Genomic DNA, 17,996 nt, shown 5'->3' with positions numbered 1-17,996 from the left:
GATGCCTTTCAATAAACCTTGCAATGACTGATGTGTGGAAGCCCAACATTTGTTTATTGTTATACTGCACTAATTACATCCCAGAATGTTAAATAGTTGTACAATGTAGCTAGATCAGGATAACAAGTACATCCAGTTTTAATGTTCAGATGCCTGTGGAACAGCATTCCATGGTGTTATACTGCTGCAGTTGGAACCATTTGATACTGAATGCACAGTGCAGTGTTGTATGGTCAAATATTTACACACTGGTTTAGTAAATGTGCATTTCTGCTATAAGTATACTACTGTATAAATAATACTAATGCATTCATAAGCCTTTACATAACATTCTTTATATGACAGCACTCAACTAAACCTGACCACAGACACAACTCAGAAAATCATGGCTAAACCAAATTAAACATCAAAAGAATATTCAGGAAGACATCAGCAAGGATGGGATAGCTATCATTATGACTTTAAATTACTACAATTGTTGTAGTGTCAAAGTACAGTGTACACATTCTTGAAATGTGTCTGTCAGATGTAGAATGTTGGGGGGAATAGCAAGCAATACAAAGGACCCAAACATAACCAGCTTATTATGTTTGAGAGATGGGTACCAAGAAATTCACCTCAAAAGTCAAGAACACATAATAAAAGGTTATGATCAGTGACCATTTTCATAATTCATGCTAGTGCCTGGAGCTTTATCTTCTCCATGTACTACCAGTTACAAAAAAAAGTGTAGGAGCATGAGCCATTAAAGTACTTAATACTGTCAAACAGAGAGCAGCACACCTCTCAGCTTCTTCCTTAAGAATTCTGGCCAAATCCAAAAATAATGTGGGGACAAAGGATCAAAATAAGAGACAGATTTTAAATAATGCTCTTATTTACTTAAGATGTCAGTATAACAACAGGTTTTGCATTGATGTGCACTTTCTGAACAATAAGATCTATGAAACTCTGATTTCTTGTATTTTTGACTGACAGTAATCCTCAGAGATTTGCTGGAAAATTAAAAAAAATTGCAAAGGACAGAGCAAAAATATGAGACAACTCAGTAAAGTACAGTTATGTAAGTTGACCTTACCAAAACAGTAGATGATTGAAAGATCACTACTGCAGAAACCTTAGTTATAGGGGTTACATCCTGCCAAGGATGTAACAGCCAATCAACTTCCAAAGCTTCAGGGCACCTTCCATGCACCCAACTGTCATGCAGCTTGAGCTGAGCTCACTAAAGGACAAGTTTGGGTGCAAAGCCTTTCAGAGGTTTCCTGGCAGCAGAGAGAAGGAGGTTGACCCCTGAAAGGACAAGGCTAGGAATAACAAAAAATAAATGTCCGTACCCTGACATAATAAAACATTCCAAAAAGTAAGGGGGGGGTGGCAGAAGGAGGGAATGGCTACTACAGTAATGATCTTTCTAACATCCACTGTTACGGTAAGTTTGACTTACACAGCTGTACTATGTTCTTCATATTGATCACTGCTGCAGTAGCATTAGCTAAATGGGTAGATTACCATAGCTAACAGAATTTCAAAGGTGGAAAGAGAAGGGTCCAGGAGCCCCTGGAGAGTGGTCATAGCAAAGCATGACCTAGACCTAGACAAGGAACCAAGCTTATAGTGCTTTGTAAAACTATGTGCAGAGGACCAAGTAGCAGCTTCTAGAATACTTTTAGAATCCAACCCTTTCCAAAAATACATAGATGAAGTGAAGGCCCTGGTAGACTGGGCCTTGACCCTGCTTAGAAGAGATTTGTCATGGTGGGTATAACTAAAGGTAATAGCCTTAGACAACCATTTGGAAATAGTCTGTTCTGACACTGGCTGTCCCTTCTTCTTACCTTCACAAGAAGTGGACAATTGATCCAATGACCTGAAAGATTTAGTTCTGTCAAGACAGTACCTGAGTTGTTTGGTGACATCCAAGATATGAAGCATTCTTTCTCCCTCATTTTTAGATTTAGGAAAGAAAACAATGAGATGGGCAGTTTAACTTAAAGTAAAATCAAATACTACTTTAGGCATAAAAGAAGGATTAATTCTGAAAGAAACCCTGTCCTTGTGGAAAATGAGGTAGGGTTAACTCACCGTAAGAGCTTGCAACTCAGCTATCCTTCTTGCAAAGGTCAATGCAATCAATAAAACTGCTTTCCATGTTAGGAACTTCAAATTAGCAATAGATTATCTGCTTCAAATGGAGCAAGTATTTTGTTTCTCTAACATAAAACTAAGATCCCAAAGAGGGGCCACCAGTTTACTTGAGGACCTCTTATGCAAAACCCCTTTCAAAAACATTTTGACATGCAACTACCTTGAAAGAGGAGGATTCATGGGCAGACATGCTGAAATTGCTGATAAATTAACATTGATAGAAGAATAAGAAAGGTCATAGGATAGTAACTCACACAAATATTGTAAAACCACAGAACAAGTAGCCTTGAATGGGTGCTGGCCATGTTGTTGGCACCAACCAGAAAACATTTTCCATTTGCTAATATCTGATTTTCTTGAAACAGGCTTTCTTGCCTCCATTACTACCTGCTGCCCATCCTCAGAAAAGAGGTGAACTAAGGGCGTTAAGACCCCATCATCTAGGCAAAGATGATTAATGTTGGAGTGTATCAAACACCCCTGTTCATGTGTGAGTAGTTCCATTCTGTAAGGAAGCTTGTGGTAATTGCCCCTGGATGTTTGCAAAAGAAGAGAGAACTACCATTGCCTGGGTCAGAAGGGAGTCAGTACAATAATCTTGAGGGATTCATTCTGAATTTTCAGAAGTACCCTGGATATTAGTGGAAAGGGAGGAAAGGCATGCAGGAGCATTCCTCTCCAAACAGAAGAAACTTCATCTATCTTCCAGACCTTCTTGCATATATTCTTGGAACAGAACTTTGCCACTTGATTGTTCAGGGAGGATGCAAAGAGGTCTACTTAAGGAACTCCCCATAGATAGATCAAATATTGGAGATACCTGGATCTAGTTTCCATTTTGACAGTCTGCATTGGTCCTGCTCAGTTTGTCTGCCATACAGTTTTTGCTCTGATGGAATGTAGGATGCCTATAGAGTGAGATTGTGCCATGAATCTATATCCCAAACTAACATGACTAGTCTGCAAAGGTGGTATGACCTGGATCCCCCTTGTTTGTTGATGTACCACATCTCTATGGCATTGTCTGTATCCACTTGAAGAGGTCCCAGGGACCAAAGATGGTTCAGAGAACTGTGTGCCTTGATCAGGGTGAGCATCTCCTTGATATTTATGTGTCCCATCTGTTCTTGGTGTCCCACACCCCCTGCACTTTTCTCTTTCCTGAAATTTCTCCACAAGCAAAGTCTGAAGTATTTGTAGCGACTGACTGCTTTGAAGCAGGGAGGGAGAAGGGGAGATCTTGATTTAAGGATATCTGTTGTATCCACCAAGTGACGTCTATTTTGACAAAGACCAGTATTGGTATCTGAAAAAATAAAGGGTGTTGATGCTGGGACCAAAGAGATTTCAGATACCACTGTATCTTTCTCATGTTGAGTCTTAACAGGGGTATTGTGAGAATCATAGATGCCATGAGACCCAAAATCCTGAGGTATTCTCTCACAGTGACTGAAGTCTAGTTGGAAAAACTTAGAAATAGATCTAAATAAAGATATATATTTTTTTTTCCTGTAGATGAAAAGCTTTTAGAACTGAGGTGTCTAGCTGGCATTCCAGAAGCACAATCCGGCATGAGGAGTCATGAAAGACTTTTGAATGTTCTCTTGGAATCTCAGTTTGAGCAAGAGATCTCTCACCCAAAAGAGATTCCTGACATTTTGACAAAGACTCTGCAAAGATAACCAAGTCATCTAAATACGGAAATATGAGGATACCTTGTAGCCTGCAATGAGCTATAAGCGGAGCTAGACACTTTGAGAACCCTCTTGGGCACTGGATAGTCCAAAGGGTAAGGCAGAGAACTGAGAATGTGATCCAGACACACAAAACCTTAAGAATCACCTAAAGTCAGGATGAATAGGAATGTGATGATAACCATCTTTTAAGTCTAGTGTTAGCAGGAAATGTGAAAGAGGAAGAAGAAGTGATAGGTTGTGAAGTGTAAGACTAGTATTACCAGGACACTTGAAAGAGGAAAACGAGGCAACAGGTTGTGAAGTGACATCATTTTGAATTTAGGCACTATCACAAACAGTTTGAGGAAAGAAAATTCCTGCACTAGTCTCCAAGCATTTTCTTTCTTTGGGACTGAGAACATCCTTGAATAAAACTGCTTCCCCAGCTGTGAAGTAGGAACTGGTTCTATCACTTCTTGGGACAGCATGTGATAAAGAACAGGTGGAAACAAAACATTCTGATTTGCAGGATGAGGAATGACCCCCTGGAAAAAAGGAATTTCCTCCCACTGTCATCTGTCACTCTGATGAATGATTTTCAAAACCTATTTGTCTGAAACATTTTATTGCCAAAGAGAAAAACAGAGATTTGGTCTTTCTGGAAGAGAAAGAAGGCCAAGGTGGGAGGGGGTCACAAGGTCTCTTGAATAGTCATTCAAACTTGATAGAGTGTTCTTGGAATTGGGAGGTTTGAGACTTCTTTTTGGAAACTTCTTGCCATTTCTTCTTAAATGTCTGTTAACCTGAATTTGGTTGATACTGTTTATTCTGTTTTTTGCAGAAATTAGATGAAGAGAAAGAAAATCCCTTGGACAATTTGGGGAAGGAGAGCTGAGAAATCTTAGAAATTCCTTGGATCAGCTTGCCCCTTTTATCACACTTTTTGATCACCTCTGCAGCAGAGAGACCAAATGCTAAATCTCTATCCAACAGAGGATATAAAATCTCATTTTTAACATCATCTGGAACATTAAAACCATACCAGTGGCCATAGCCCTAGAGGAAATATCAGCAGAGTGATACACACAATACAAATAATGAACAATGACTTGTGCAGTTATTTAAAGCATAATTTCCTTCACAAGAAGAAACTGTAGCTAAAACATTCCTCATAATTTCACAGTATGTCAGAATAAAGTTTAACATATGAGCCTGACCATTTAAAATTCTGAAATTCAAAGTTGCTGAAGTATACACTTTTTCTTTATACCTATCAATAACTTTCCCATCCTTATTAGAAAGAGTAGGATTGGAATTAACTAAGTGCTTAGCAGTAGCTAAGGCTATAGCTGCTGGGTCAGGTTTATTTTCTCATATCATGTTTCTTTAAATTTTGACAATTAAATTTTAATTATGCTAGTCATGTGAATTTTTAGTGCTATAAAAGGGTGAGGTTTCATGGGATGAGTATTCTGAAGAAATCCATTGTACGTAGGATGAAAGTGCTGGAGTTCCTTTCTGTTGTTTTTTAACTGTTATGGTGATAATTTATCTGAATACCTCCGAATAAATGAGAAATAAGTATAATGTGCATAGATAAATTGATAAATAATAAATACAATAGTTAAATCTGATTTTGGACAGATAATTTGATAGGAATATGGAAAACTCTGAAAAGCCAGTGATCTTCCATTATAAAAATAGAATTGTACATTTTAAAATGATTTATTATCACTATGCAGAAAAGAAATAATTAAAGGAAATTAATTTTCTGCAGTTCTAAGAAACACAGAGGATGAGATTAGTCTTCTTTGCTGATGCACTGAGCATCTACATTTTCAGGCTTCTTTGTAAAAAAGGTTTGGAATAATGTGGGTGTGTCAGCTGATGGAATCCTATTACACTTAACGCTAAGTTATCAATATAATTTGCATAGATGATGAACAACAAGACCCTTACCTGATTGGCAAAAGAAGTGAAAGTCAGACATTGCCATTTCATCAAGCAAAGGAAGCAAAAAATATTGCCCATATTTAGTAGGCCACTTTGAGAATATAATGCCAAAGATAGTAGCTAGATAATAAGCAGCTATCAGACACAGCTTTTCCCACTCAGACTCCCATATAATCAGCAAGGGAGGATGGGTAGGTGTGCTGATGTGTGCAACAACACAATGAATAAGCACAAGAAGATTGTCGGTGACAGAGTCATGAAAGATGAGCTGGAATCACCAGGAATGATAAGGAAGGGTTATACATGTGCTAGTAGCTGGGGGGTGGGGGTTATGCTGCATATAGATAGATATCTATATGTGTGGGAGAAGCACATTAAGGGCAAATCATACTGGGCTCACAGCCTGAAAACATCAGACAAGTGCGAGGGATGCATGGTAACCAATACAGGGAAGGGGGAGAGGTGCTGCTAAAGCCTACTGCACATCAGCAGCAGCAGCGGATTGATGCTGCAGAAGTATCCAAATGCATGCTGGCAGATATCAGGGAAAGGGCAGTACACAATCGTGAAAAGATATCTGATCTCAGGGATTTAGGGATAGAAGCAGGCCTACTTTACTAAACGGCGCTTGGCTGAAGTTGTAATGTCTATAACTGTTGCACTATTGGGTATATAGATGTGTTGTGCAGGGATGTAGAATTGATTATTGCTAATGTGCAATGAACTCTATTGTTCTGTGTTCAGTGAAATTGGACAGATAAGGTACATGATCCTAGAATCTGTAAGGTTAGTGCAGCTACATCATTAATTCTTGCTAATTGTTACAAAATGGCCCACAAGGACACTTAGCCAAGTACTAGTTTACGAACCTGTGAACCTATCTGTTTTTCTCTAAAATGTTTATTTAATTATGATAATTATGATGTATTAGCACATCTAACTAAAGTAAAACATTTTTTCTTTTGCTAAAATTATACAATAAACCTTTCAGGTTCTGATATATGAGTAAAAAAATATACTTAATTGCACAGAGATAGAATGACAAATAAAACATTCTCAATAAATCTCTGAAAACATATAATTTTTTGAAACAGAGTTTCAGCAAATATTTGTTCTCCCAAATGAGACTACTTGATTTTCTTTTAATCCTGTAGCCATTCATTTAATATGTTAATAGTCTGTTCCTTTAAACAGAAAAAAAAAATGAAATGCCAGTACCAAATGTAAAAGCATTAGTACGCCCCAAATTCTTCAGTCTGATTGACTGATATATTTAGATAAACATGCTTATGACTTAATCATGAATGTTCAAAATGTTAAAATATTGAAATATAGAAGATTAATAAAAACATTTCAAGCAATAACTGAACAGCCAAGAGTCTACAAAAGGAATACAAATTATTTTTGCGATCTTACAAACCATAACTGTGCCACACTAGTCAGACCTAACTTGTCTGAATAGTGGTAGTTTTATGGAAAGTGTTTTTCAAAAGTAGGGATAGGAGCAGGTAATGGTTTAGGGTTAGCATGTTCTTACCAACTTAGTAATGTATGCTAACCTTACCTTATCCCTAACTTTTCCCCTGCTCCTAAACCTAATTGTAAATTCTGCCTTAGAAGAACCCATCCCTAACACTACCACTGCACAAGGCAGCTCATATCCACACACACACACACACACACACACACACACACACACACACACACACACACACACACACACACACACACACAGACAACACTAAATCTTTCCTCTTACCTGACCCATACTTTAGCCCTAACCTACAACATTTGCACAGATAGTAAATTTGTCACCTTACCTAACCCTTACCTTAACCTGTAAACACTCACACATACACTAAACTTATCACCTTACCTAACTCTTACCCTAACTCCAGCCACCAAGCACTAGCACATAGACTATAGTATTCCTTTTACCTAACCCCTTATAATAACTCAACAGCACTCACACACAGACACACACACACACACACACACACACACACACACACACACACACACACACACACACACACACACACACACACACACACACACACACACACACACACACACACACACACACACACTAAACCTACACCATTATCTCATTTCATTACTCTAAGCCTAATTCATCAGCATTTGCATGCACACACACACACACGCACACACACACACACACACACACACACACACACACACACACACACACACACACACACACACACACACACACACACACACTCATTCTAAACATTTGTCATTATCTAACCTGCCAGCACTTGCACACATACTCCCACCCCTAATACACACCTACTTACCTCTTATATGCAAAATTACACTCAGTAAAAATACTGTCAGTAAATCCATCATTCACATTCTCACACACACACACACACACACACACACACACACACATACACACACTCCCACACATACACACACACACACACACACACACACACACACACACACACACACACACACACACACACACTGTGACGATTGGGGAGAGATGGGCAAAGGTTACCAGCCTAGTCAAATAGAATTTGATATATAATTCTAGCATTTGTAAATAAATGTAAAATACAGGCATGTTTTCTTGAGTGTAAAAGAATACTGTGAAATGTGGAACTGCAAAATATGTGACAACATTGCACTCTACGGACCCAGTGAAGCATGTTGTGACCCTTTCATGTTAGAATTCAGCTCCATTGAGTCTGGATGAAGGTTTCATCCCCATTGTTTTAAGGCTAAAGTTTATGACCAGAATTTACATGTTGAAGGTGCTTTATTGCTCTGGTTTCTGTTAGAATATACATGTGAAATGTCTTCTATTGTTGCAAGTTTCTGAGCAGGTGTTTGATTGCTAAATAATGCAGTTTGTTTGCCTGGGAAAACTTAAGTGTCAACATGATATAATTTGGGAGGAACCCAGCAGACATGTTTGTTAGTAATGTTTAAATACTATTTCTCACGAGAGACTGGGAGCATTTTGATCATGGATATCTAACTCAGCACTCTGCCTAAGCTCACATGTAAGTTTATAGCACTGTAATTTCTTGTAGAAATAGTTAAATTAGTAAAGATTAATTAGGTATTTTTCTTTGAAATCAGACCTGTCCCACTGTATTATTTTAAGTTCCTGTGTGATCTCTGAACTCTTTGATTTCTCTGTGGTGTAGTAGTTTTATCTTGTGTTTTAATTATTTATTATTAAATATTTAAAAACCTTCTACCTATGACTGGTTTATGTAGAGATAAATTATGCTTTAAAGTACATTATATATTTATAGAGTTTACTGTCTAAGCCCTTCCAATAAGCCTAGACTGAATAGTCACATTACCATTGGATTATAATATTGCACAGTAATATTTGGACACCCTTTTAAGAGCCTTTTAGTAGCCAATATTATTAGCTGGGTGGTGGCAGGGATTACTAATGTATGGTCTGGGTAAAGGGGCACAGCTGGAGAATCTGTGTCAGCCTTTCCCAGGAGTGTCTGTGAAGTTGTATAAATACTTATCTCAAAGTGTGTGTGCGTTGTGTCAGGTACTTGGCAGGGACACGAAGCACTAGTTGGACAGAGAGGGTACTGGAGGTTCTAGCTTGCCCAGCTAGGCTGAGACCTGGACCCCATAGCTGTGTCAGTGGGGAGTCTTATTGGGGACCTGGTGAGCAAATTAGCAACCAGCCTCAGACTGACTGTGATCTCTGTGTGCACTTAAGGGAAATTGTACTTTACTGTGTGTATTATTTATCCTTTCCTCTCTTCTAGGAGATGACCTCCCTGGTGTTAGTGGTGAGGATTGAGGCTCCTTGATTTATGGGCCAGGGTATGGGCGTCACATGTGGTTTGCAGTGGTGGGATCTACTTCACACACTAATTGGTGTAGTGGTGTGGGTAAAGCAAATTCCTGTAGCTTATGTACAGTGATCTCTAAAAGTGTTTTGTACTCTAAAACAGCCACACAGTGTATACTCAAGAGTTCAGATCATAATTGTTTTATTTCTTTTGTTAGCTTAGTGTTTGTCAGGGTGAGCAGGCAGCATGTCAGCGGAAGAGTATAGAAAGCCGACAATGAGCCAGCTAGAGAAGATGTGCCAGGCTAGGGGACTGGTGCATGGAAACTTGACTAAGGCAGACCTGATTGCAGCCTTGGTTACAGCTGCATCAGAAAACAGCAGCCTGAAGGACAATTAGACTGACAGTGGAGATACAATATCCTCGGAGAATGGACAGCTCAACCTTTCTGCAGTGGACTTAAAAATCCAGCTGGAGCTAAAGAGACTTGAGTTGGAGGACAGGCGTATGGAACTAGAAGCAGCTGAGAAAATGAGGAGTCTACAAGCTGAGGAAAATGAACGGCAAAGGAGGCATGAGAGGGAAATGCTGACTTTTTGCCAGAGTCGTGGAGGTAATGGGGAAGGAAGTAACTGGAACCCAGAAGCACAAAAGGTCAGTAAATTTCTTCCACAGTTTAAAGAGGGGGATAATTTTGATAGCGTCATTCATATGTTTGAGCAGGTATGTAAACAGTATGAAGTTGACCAAGGGCTCTGGGTACAGTTCCTGACCCCCTTACTCCATGGTAAAGCTGTAACATCTTTAGCAAAAATGCATGACACTGACTGTTTTGATTATACTGCTGTAAAAAGACACTTGTTGGAATGTTTTAAGCTAACACCTGAAATGTATAGGAAAACGTTTTGTGAGCATAGACACAAGGCAGATGAAAATATATGTGAATATGTTGTTGAACTGAGCACTTATTTTCATAGCTGGGTGAGTGAATGTCAAGTCACCACTTTTGAAGGGCTGGCAGACCTTTTGGTGAGGGAACAAGCCCTTAGCACTTTGCCTGAGGACATGAGGATCTGGTTAGCTGATAGACAATGTGCTACTTAGATGAGTTGGGGAAGGAGGGAGACCTATACCTGGCCAGCAGGGCAGCCCTGCACAGGAAGGAGAACCCCAGTACTGCTCATGGGTCTAAAGGAATCCATGAAGGGCAGCACAGACTACCCCAACAGAATCTGCCAGTAGCAGGAGAAGCCACTAGTCCAGGTACATGTCCAGGAGCAAGGATTAAATGTTTTGAATGCAACCAGTAGGGCCATGTGGCATACAGGTTCCACAGAGGCAAGGTGGGGAATAAAAGGTGAGGGAGGAAGTAAGTGGGAAAGACAAAATGCCAACAGTAGGATGTCTTGAGACAACAGGGGTATGGAACTACCATGCTGCAGATGTCCTGAGAAAGAATAATTTGGATGAGGCAGTACTATGTACTTATGCAGTTACATGCAGTAAGGCTAGGAGACAGGCATGTGGGTCTGATAGCCTGGGGGAGACCCAGCCAAACTGCATACTTGCAGCCAGGACTGCTGAGGTGGTTACTTCAGGGAGTGAGCTATGCTGTAACAGTGAGACTGAATGTGAGCCACAGCTGCTTGTGGGTACTGATGTTCCCTTGGACAGGGTAACTGCAAAGGTAGAGGTGAGTAGTAGTACCCAGGCTGACAGTGAGGCACCACTGTCAGAGGATGCCAGACTTCCTGTGAAAGGGGAGCTGAGAAGGGTTACAAGGAGGGAGTTGAGACTGGCTCAGCTCTCAAACCCTACATTGCAAGGCCTGAGGCAGGTAGCTAGGGAGGAACCTGATTCTCAAGGGAAGGGGGAATCTGTATACTGGAACAAAGGGTTACTGTACAGAGAGTGGACCCCTGAGGGAGGGCTAGAAGGTGAGGGAGTACAGCAGTTGGTAGTGCCTAGAGCTTACCATCTGGCGCTTCTAGCCATAGCCCATGATATTTCCTTTGCAAGTCATATGGGCATAAAATGTACAAAGAGGCATATTATGCCACACTTCTTACTGGCCTGGAATTTCCAGAGACTTAACAGGTACTGCAGGACCTGTGAGCAGTGCCAAAAGGTAGGCAAGGCAGGAGACAAGGTGAGAGCTCCTTTGATGCCTTTGCCTGTGATTGAGGAGCCATTCCAGATGGTAGCTATGGATATTGTGGGTCCTCTGAGTACCCCAGGTTCCACCAGGAAAAAGTATATCCTAGTGATTGTAGATTATGCCACACGATACCCTGAGGCAGTGGCTTTGTCCTCCATTGAGGCAGAGAAGGTTGCAAATGCTTTGCTAGAGATTTTAGGCAGGGTAGGTTTCCCAAAGGAAATACTGTTTGACAAAGGTGCAAATTTTATGTCAGACCTGCTGGCTTGTCTGTGGAAGTCCTGTGGAGTGAAGCACATGAAGACCACCCCCTACCATCCCCAGACTAATGGTCTTGTTGAGAGGTTAAACTCTACAATCAAGTCCATGCTATGGGCATTTGCAGATCAGTTTAATTGGGAGTGGGACAAATATTTGCCCCATCTGTTGTTTGCTTACAGAGAGGTTCCCCAGGAATCCACAGGTTTTTCACCCTTTGAGTTGCTGTATGGGCATAGGGTGAGGGGATCTCTAGATTTAATTTGAGATGAGTGGGAAGGTGAGTGTGAGTCTCACATGGAGTCTGTTGTGGCATATGTCCTGAACCTCAGGACAAGGCTCAGGGAACTCATGGGCTTGGCCCAGGAGAACCTAGCAGAAGCCCAACAACAGAAAAAGGTGTGGTATGACAGAAATGCTCTAGCTATAGAGTATGTTGTAGGGCAGCAGGTGATGGCTCTCATTCCTGTCAGACACAACAAGTTGCAGGCAGCTTGGGAGGGACCCTGCAAGGTGGTAAGAAAGGTAAGTGATGTTAACTACATGGTGGAAGTGTTAGGCAGATGGCAGGGGCACAAATTGTACCATGTTAACATGATGAAACCTTACCATGATAGAGTGACCCTTGTGCTGAAGGAGTCTGAGAGAGATCTTGTGACTGATCTCCTCAGTGAGGCTCGAGCTGACACCTCGGTGGAAGGGGTAGCAATGTCCCAGCAGCTATCTCCTACACAGGTTCAAGAAATCCGAGCAGTGTTGCAGGAATTTGGGGATGTGTTCACTGGGAAACCAGGGTGCACCCACCTGGTGCAGCACCAGGTGGATACAGGACCTGAAAGGCCTATCAGGCAGGCCCCTTATAGGGTGCCTGAGAGACTCAAACAGACTCTGAGGTACAAGGTACAGGAGATGTTGGAACTAGGGGTGATTCAAGAGTCCAGCAGTCCCTGGGCCTCACCAGTGGTGCTGTTGCCAAAGAAGGACGGCAGCACCAGGTTCTGTGTGGATTACAGGAAATTAAATAGTCACACAGAGTTGGATGCTTACCCCATGCCTTGGACAGATGAGGCCTTAGAGCAGCTGGGTGGGGCTAAGTATCTTACAACCATTGATCTTACCAAGGGTTACTTGCAGTTGCACTTAACTCCTAGAGCTAGAGAGAAGTCAGCCTTTGTGACTCCTTTCAGCTTGTATGAGTTCACAAAGATGCCCTCTGGTATGAAGAATGCCACAGTGACTTTCCAGAGGCTGGTGGATAATATCCTAGCAGGAGCAGGAGGGTTTGGCCTTGCTTACCTAGATGATGTTGCCATCTACATCAATTCCTGGCCAGAGCACCTTCAACTTGTCAGGGAGTTGCTGGGCAGACTATAGAGGGCAGGGTCGACCATTAAACCAAACAAATGACAGGTGGGTATGGCCGAGGTCTCCTACCTAGGACATAGAGTGGGGAGTGGTAAGATAAGGCCAGAACCTGCCAAAATGGAAGCTATTCAGGCATGGCCTGCACCTGTTACCAAAAAGCAGGTGAGGGCATTCTTAGGGACAGCAGGGTACTACAGAGAGTTTGTTCCCAGTTATAGTACCATAGCTGCTCCCCTCACAGACCTGACAAGGAAGAACAGGCCAGATAAGTCAGTGTGGACGCTAGCATGTAGCAGGCATTTCAGAAGCTTAAGTAAGCTTTGGGTGGACCTCCTGTGTTAGCCAGTCCAGACTATAGCAAAGAATTTGTTGTGCAGGTGGATGCTTCAAACTATGGGATGGGGGCTGTACTTAGCCAGATTTCTTCAGAGGGAGAAGAGCACCCAATGGTTTATCTCAATTATAGGCTCCAAAACAGGGAGGAATGCTATGCAGTGGTAGAAAAGGAATGTCTAGCCATAGTGTGGGCACTATAAAATCTTCAGCCATATCTGTATGGAAGAAAATTCACTGTGATGACAGATCACAACCCTCTAACATGGTTAAACAGAGCCACTCAGCAAAATGCCAATTTTCTAAGATGGAGACTGGGGTTGCAAGCATATGATATGTCAGTGCAGGACCACAGTGGGAGTAGCAATGCCAATGCAGATGGGTTCTTAAGACAGGGAATGGGGTGAGGTACACCCAGATAGACCTGACACTCTCAAGCGATTTTTCTCAAAGGGCACTTGAAAAACTTGCTTGAGTTCCCCGGGGAGGGGGGGTGTGATGATTGGGGGGAGATGGGCGAAGGCTGCCACCCTAGTCAAATAGAATTTGATATATAATTCTTGCATCTGTAAATAAATGTAAAATACAGGCATGTTTTCTTGAGTGTAAAAAATACTGTGAAATATGGAACTGCAAAATATGTGACAACATTGCACTCTACTGGCCCAGTGAAACATGTTGTGACCCTTTCATGTTAGAATTCGGCTCCAGTGAGTCTGGGTGAAGGTTTCATGCCCATTGTTTTAAGACTAAAGTTTATGACCAGAATTTACATGTGGAAGGTGCTTTATTGTTCTGGTTTCTGTTAGAATATACACATGAAATGTCTTCTATTGTTGTAAGTTTCTGAGCAGGTGTTAGATTGCTAAATAAAGCAGTTTGTTTGCCTGGGAAAACCTAAGTGTCAACATGATGTAATTTAGGTGGGACCCAGCAGACATGTTTGTTAGTAATGTTTAAATACTATTTTTCACGAGAGACTGGGGTGCATTTTGATCATGGATATCTAATTCAGCACTCTGCCTAAGCTCACTTGTAAGTTTATAGCACTGTGATTTCTTGTAGGAATAGTTCAAGCTAGTAAAGATTAATTAGGTATTTTTCTTTGAAATCAGACCTGTCCTACTATATTATTTTAAGTTTCTGTGTGATCTCTGAATTCTTAGATATATCTGTGGTGTAGTAGTTTTGTTTTGTGTTTTAATTATTTATTATTAAATATTTTTAAAACCTTCAACCTGTGACTCATTAATGTAGAGATAAATGATGCTTTAGAGTACATTATATATTTATAGAGTTTACTGTTTAAGTCCTTCCAATAAGCCCAGACTGAATAGTCACATTACCATTGGATTATAATATTGCACAGTAATAATTGGACACCCTTTTAAGAGCCTTTTAGTAGCTGATATTATTAGCTGGGTGATGGCAGGGATTACTACCGTATGGTCTGGGTAAATGAGCACAGCTGGAGAATCTGTGTCAGCCTTTCCCAGGAGTGTCTGTGAAGGTGCATAAAAACTTATCTCAAAGTATGTGTGTGTTGTGTCAGCTACTTGGCAGGGACACAAAGCACTGGTTGGACAGATAGGGTACTGGAAGTTCTAGCTTGCCCAGCTAGACTGAGACCTGGACCCTACAGCTGTGCCAGTGGGGAGTCTTATTGGGGAACTGATGAGCAAAGGAACAACCAGCCCCAGACTGACTGTGATGTCTGTGTGCACTTAAGGCAAATTGTACTTTACTGTGTGTATTAGTAATCCTTTCTTCTCTTCTAGGAGATGACCTCCCTGATGTTAGTGGTGAGTATTGAGGCTCCTTGATTGCTGGGCCAGGGTACGGGCATCTCTCATACACACACACACACACACACACACACACACACACACACACACACACACACACACACACACACACACACACACACACACACACACACACACACACACACACACACACACACACACACACACACACACACACACACACACACACACACACACACACACACATTAAACATCTGTCATTATCTAACCTGCCAGCACTTGCACAGATACTCCCATCCCTAATACACACCTACTTACCTCTTTTATCCAAAATTACACTCGATAAAAATACTGTCAGTAAATCCATCATTTACATTCTCAGACACACACACACACACACACACACACACACACACACACACACACTAAACATCTGTCATTATCTAACCTGCCAGCACTTGCACAGATATTCCCACCCCTAATACACACCTACTTACCTCTTTTATCCAAAATTACACTCGATAAAAATACTGTCAATAAATCCATCATTTACATTCTCACACACACACACACACACACACACACACACACACACACACACACACACACACACACACACACACACACACACACACACACACACACACACACACAAAATACCCTGCAATTCACACTGTTGAACAGAACACCATTCAACAAAAGTAATTGCAAACAATGGCTAGTAGTAATAGAGAGCACAGAGACATTGCCTGTTACCAAAATACACCTGGCATAGTATTTGATATTTTAACCAATATATTAGGGTTACCTGCAGAACTTTAAGACTGGTTTGAGTAAATATCCAAAAAACATTATGACACACTCTGTAAGAGAACCACTACCTGCCAATGAGGACTTTTTGAATCATTTACATAGTTCAGGTTTGCCAATCACATTTGGCCAGTTAGGAAACTGCACTTGACAAAATTCATCTTCCACTAAAGATAGAATATCCTTGAACTACAAATCATTTTAAGTAATATTCATTTATCCAAATGGCTTATCCATAGATTGCTAGTTATCTTAAATTGGTAGAGAAATGTTGAACTAAAGTATGCATACTTTGCAAGTACTGATCCAAGCTAAGCACCAATGTGGTGCCATCCTTAGCTGTTTCTGGTATGTAGATATATGGGGTGGATATTAGGGTGTGTATCATGGTGGAGTTCCAGGCCTACTTTTAGTTTTTGCTAATGTTGTCCTTTCTTTTTTCATTAAATTATTAATATAATCTTGTTGTTTATCATTTTCAGTGTTCATTATACCTTTTTACTCAATGTTTGAAACAGACAAAGAAAATATTAAATTGACTTGTTAGTATAAGGCACCAAATTTTCCTACAAGTATTCACACATTGACCATTATCTGGAAGCAAAATCATCATTGACCATTATCTGAAGCAAAATCATCAGATTAGATTTATGAGTCAAATAACACAGATTCATGTAACAGGACCAACATCTAAACTACTGTTAATAGGTGATATCCAAAAACTATCTAAAGATGCAGACATGATAGTATGCCCAATATTAGCATCATATTTGTTTTCAGGGCATACCCGGTCACTTGCCCCTGCTTTTTTAGCTTGCAACTTGCTGAACTTCTTCAAGGAATTTGACTGCCAGTATTAGGAATTTTTGTCAAATTCACTAGTAACTGCTACACAAAAATTAAATCATGAATATTGCTTTTTCCAGTCAAGATTATTTATTGATTTACTATTTGTTCCCTGGGTAAGTGGAGTGGTCTACTGACCCTTTTCAGCAGTGACCTGAGCTCAAAGAGCAGAAAATACATTAAAGTCTTTCAATCAACAATATTATATACAAAATTAGGACACAAAAAAATTCAGAACATAGTAAGGTTGAATGCATATAGGGTAACATTAAAAGATCTAGTCAGAGTTAATTGAAAAAATAAAGATATAAAAATGCAACTAATATATGTATAAAATAGAGTGCAGTCATGCATATAATACATAAATTCCTATATGTATGTCAAATATTTGCATATATGATGCCACATTAAGAGGCTGAGAAAAGTTTATTAAATGTATTCAAGTACTCATGATATTGGATGGTAAATTATCTAATCACAGTTCATTTGTTGGAGGTAGCTGTACCCTTCCCATGACTAATTTATATTCTATTCATATTCCACAGTTCTATCAGAAATGACAACAGAAACTTAACTCAGGTGGAGTTGGGCTCATGGAGCTGAATCAGAGGGCAAAACTGAAAGTTTGGAAAAAGGCTCACAAGTAGTACAGAACTGTGTGAGTACCAGCTTTATAAATCATGTTTTGGTAATGGCACCTCCACATCTGATGAGCATAAAATGAATAAACATTGTAAAAACTTAACTATGAAAATAATGACAATCAGGGAGGACAGAAGAAACAACTGCTCAAATGCCTCTACTTCAATGGCTTAAACCAGTGATTCATATTTTGAAGGTAAACTTCCAGTCAGGAGAAAGATGTTGCTAACACCAG

The 17,996-nt window shown here is 40.4% G+C and overlaps 1 pseudogene; it reads left to right on the top strand.

Annotated features, from left to right (window-relative positions):
- The window catches only part of LOC122793198, a 487,465-nt pseudogene that overhangs the window by 413,690 nt on the left and 55,779 nt on the right, over positions 1–17,996 (top strand).

This window comes from Protopterus annectens, chromosome 2.part0 (genome assembly GCF_019279795.1).
Source record: "Protopterus annectens isolate FY-2018-M chromosome 2.part0, PAN1.0, whole genome shotgun sequence".
In the NCBI taxonomy this organism is placed as follows: domain Eukaryota; kingdom Metazoa; phylum Chordata; order Ceratodontiformes; family Protopteridae; genus Protopterus; species Protopterus annectens.
This window is presented reverse-complemented; position numbering and strand designations above follow the sequence as displayed.